Genomic DNA, 4,702 nt, shown 5'->3' with positions numbered 1-4,702 from the left:
CTGAAAAGAGACTTGTAGTCAATTACAAGCCTTTAAATGTTTGCCTTGAGAAAAATTAGCATCCATTGCCAAGAAAAGATTATATTTGGCAATGCATACAAGGATGCAATATATTTAGTAAATTTGATTTGACTAAAGGATTTTGGCAAATCTCAGTCAAGGAAGAAGATCGATATAAAACAACCTTCTCAGTTCCTCAAGGTTTGTTTGAATGGAATGTCCTACCATTTGGTATCAAGACAACCCCTTCTATCTTTCAAGGTCACATGGATAGGATCTTCTCTTTGTATGCCAAATTCATACAACCATACATTGATGATATTTTAATCTTTAGTCAAGATTATAATGCCCATATGAGTCATCTACGACAGTTTCTCAACATATGTCAAAGTAATGGTATCTGTCTCAATCCATCAAAACTACAATGGTGTAGTGAAAGCCTGTTGTTTATTGGTACCCGGATTGAGCCGAATGGTAAATTATATCCACAACCTCATTTTCTTACTACCATTCAAAAAGTTGAAGATAAGGATAAGAAGTCGTTACAACAAATTTTTGGATTAGTCAACTATATAGCTAGCTATTATCAGAAGATTGCTGAAGCAAGAAAAGAGTTGAATAAGCTCTTACGCAAAAATCCACCTCAATGGATAGAAAAGCACAATCAAGTTATCCAACAGATAAAAGATCAGTGTCAACAACTGCCTCCGCTCCAAATTCCAGGATTAGGTAAAAAGATAGTACAGACTGATGCTAGTCAAGATGCACGGGGTGTTGTGCTCATTGAACTTGTTGAACACAATGGGAAACTTCGTGAAGAAGTTGTTCGTTATGAATCTGGTGCTTTCAAAGGAGCTGAAATGAACTATCATAGTACTCACAAAGAGCTCTTAGCTGTAATCAATGCCTTTTCAAAATTTCAACTGTTCATTGGAGATAAGCCCCTTGTTCTTCGCAGTGATTTACGACATCTTGCTCAATTCTTCAAGAAGGAATCTAAGAACAAAGTTGCTCGTGGTCGCTTACTAAGGTGGGCGCAATTTCTTGATACATTTGATTTTGAAACAGAGTATGTAGAAGGAGTCAAGAATGTTCTTGCAGACTTCCTCAATAGAGAAGGACATTTTGTGAATGGTCTCTCAGAAGAAAGAGAAATTGCAGCTTTCTTACAACCCAGGCCAAATCCTATTGCTCAATCTTTGTCTGATATTATTGATAATTTGTATAATATTGTTTATTTCAGTCCTTAACTAACACAATAGGAAGTTCATGATGACCATGTTGTTCTTGCAATAGAAGAAGAAAGAGGATGTCTAGCTGAAGATCATTGAAATCATATTCTGATACAACTCCCAGAACCTGCACAACAAAACAATGTAAGAATGATCATGGAACGAAAAGAGATTTATCTAATGGTAAGTGATACTCCCTGGATCCCAGATACATATCTCTTAACCAAGCAGATCTATGATAACCTTCGCCAACTCCATTTTGCTACTAATAGATCTTTGCTCACAGAATCTATTATAGCTAAATACCCTTGTTAGGAAGCCGACCCAAAAATATCAGCTGAATTAGGACCCATTGCTACTTATGCTACTAATTACGAATGGCTTATCCAGCTTCTCAATAATACCCATATCCTAAATCAGTATAACTGGTTATCAAGAAATTCACTCTGGAATGATTTCTTTTTAGGTCTATATCCTCACTCACATGGTCAGCAACCCATAACCATCAACTATGGTTATTTGTTTCGCCTGTAATTTATGTTTTTCACTCCAACCACCATTACAAAATGGTTATTTGAGACATATGGTCCATCCCAATCACAAGCTAATACTATTGAACTCCGAACTATATCCTCCTTTGTATAGCAATGCAAGCCGTTATGGCTCTTTACTCAGTATCAGACAATACCTAAAAATAGAACACTAGACATGTCTCTCCCAACAGCTTTCATGAGAATGACTCGTCGCATTCTCTAGAAAGAAGACTCGATTGAAGACAAGCTTGAACAATTGGATCTCTGTTACCTAATACAGAAGATGAAGAAGAAATGAATTGGGAAACCAGTTCTCCTCGCAGTCATGGGTATTAATCCTATCAAGTGGGGTTGTCACTTGACGAAGGCATCCCATCCTTTGTGAGCCAATCTAGGACATTGTTGTCATCCATGGTATAACTGACACGTGTTGAGTTAACCTTCTCGCTTCAAAAAGATGCTTTGTAATAAAGTTTTTCGATGTGTTCTTATCTCGAATTACTGTTCAACTCCTTTTGTTAGTGGAGTTCCTATTCGAGATGCTTTTCGGATAAGCTTGTCGAAAGTTGTGTGCAACATGTCCTCCTCCTATGGATGGATTTCAAAACACTCAAAATTGTAAGAAGGTGTGATCGCCTATATATTGAGGCTCCTCCTTCAGTTTAAGCAAGCGGTGTTTGAGTGAAGCAGTGTCTAATAAAGCAAGTCAGTCTTAGGTCCTAGGAAAGTCCTTTAGGTTTGTAAGAAGAAGTGTTCAGCCTAGCATAGAGAGTATGCTCTCTTCTCCTCTTGAAGATCAAAAATCAGACTGTCAGTTCTGAAGTAGATCATGCATGCTTAGAGTGCGTGATGAATATTGTGTATTTAAGCTTCCGCACATATCAATGAAAGTTTTTCTCTTTTCACACAATTCATAGCTCATTTCAAAGTAGAAAACTATCTATTTTCAAAAGATAAGTTAAACTACTTAATTTTTACAATAAAAGAAAACAAAAATAAAATTTTAAACTTGAATTATTTTTAATCACTTTAATCTTTGATACAAGAAATTAGTCTAATTATAATAAAAGAAGGAAAGTAGAAATGAAGCAATGTAACAAAATTTAAATTTTGTAAGTGGAAAGTGTAACCGAGTACTTTTCTACTTGGAAGGGATTACCATAACTAAGTAAAAGATAAATTACTACTTTATGTTAGAAAAATTATTTAAGCCATCTACATATTGTTTGAAGTATCTATATTTACATAGATATATATGTAAACTCCAAGTAATTTTCAAGAAACTCTCAAAGTTTGTGCTATGTCATACCAATGCTTATACAACTACAATTGAAATTTTTTTTCCATCTTCTAAGGCCAAAATTCTAGCATGTGAATCAGTAATGTTTAATAATTTTTTGTGGTGGACAATTAAAATAAAATAAAATGCCAATTTGTTGTTACACCTAGTTGGCATGCTCCAATAATAAATTTTTAAAGAATTATATGCATGGGTTTATAGGCATGTGGGCATGGACATGATTTCTGTTTACCCACCACACCACATTGTGTTTACATCTCAATAAATAAAGCATTGGACATTGGGGGGGTTGTTACAAATGCTTACAAAGTGTCTGCTACTTGTGATCCTAATGCCTTACAATGAAAAAACATTCCAAGTGCTTTTGGTTCTGCAAATGTAAGTGGTGGGTGTAAAACCAAATTCAACAACATTTTCCAACATCTCTCCTCCTAGGATAAAATCAGAGGTTATTCAAACAGACAGCGGATGTCCATAATTTATTTATGAGAAAGGAAAGGAAAGGGAAGGGGGTTTTATAGTCCACGACACTATGCCATAGGTTTTGGGTTTACATATGGTGACAGTGATATGGGACTACCTCGTACTCTTTTTTGAGAGGCACTTGGTGCTACAATTGAGGCGTAGTTACCCTACCCCCTAGTGGGATTTGAACTTGTGACCTCTCTTTCAAGAGTACAAATTCTCCACCACTTGGCATTTTGTGATTTAATGGAAACACCATTTTAACATAATTGAATTTTGAAAGTAACAATTCATTTAAGTTCTTTTTTCTAGCAACTAGAAAATTGTAGTATTATAGAATCAAAAAATATCAATATTAAATATATTGCATTATAATTTATATTTTATAAATCTTGAAAGAAAAATACTAGATGTAAAATCTACTTGCATTATAGCTAGAATCTAAAAATATCAATATTAAATATATTGCATTATAATTTATATTTTATAAATCTTAAAAGAAAAATACCACATATAAAATCCACCTATAGAATCTGAAATATTAATATTAAATATATTGCATTATAATTTATATTTTACAAATCTTGAAAGAAAATTATTACATGTAAAATCCACTTGCATTGTAGCTAGTACTTTTATCTTTCACTTTTTATTAATATTGTAGTATTCATGAGGAAGGCAGTTATAATCTCCTACTTTCAAAACATGAGATTTCATTAATGTGTGATAATTGACATTTTGCATATTGACTTTGACTTTGATCTTTGTGAACAAATAAATGAACATTCTTATACTCAAAATAATAAAATTAACTTTAAATTTAATTTTTCCATTCTATCGTGTTTGCATTTTAATTACATATCAATGATTAGTTATTTATTTGTTTGTTTTAAAGAATACTAATTGATTATATTTGATCAATTTTTTGTATGTTTATTTTGTAATATTTGGATGAGACTTTTTATGAAATCTTATGTATCAAATTTTATACAATAGAATCTAAAAATAACCAAATTATAAATATTAATATTTAAATTATTTAACTTATATTTTTAAAATTTAGATTATAATTATATTTATAATAGTTATGAATATTAATTCTAATATAAAAATGTATATATAAAATATGTATAGAAAAAATAGATTACCATATTGAAAATAATTAAAGTTCA

The sequence above is a fragment of the Cupressus sempervirens genome, chromosome 8 (genome assembly GCF_028749045.1).
Source record: "Cupressus sempervirens isolate cs-2001-9-10 chromosome 8, ASM2874904v1, whole genome shotgun sequence".
Classification (NCBI taxonomy): Eukaryota; Viridiplantae; Streptophyta; class Pinopsida; order Cupressales; family Cupressaceae; genus Cupressus; species Cupressus sempervirens.
This window is presented reverse-complemented; position numbering follows the sequence as displayed.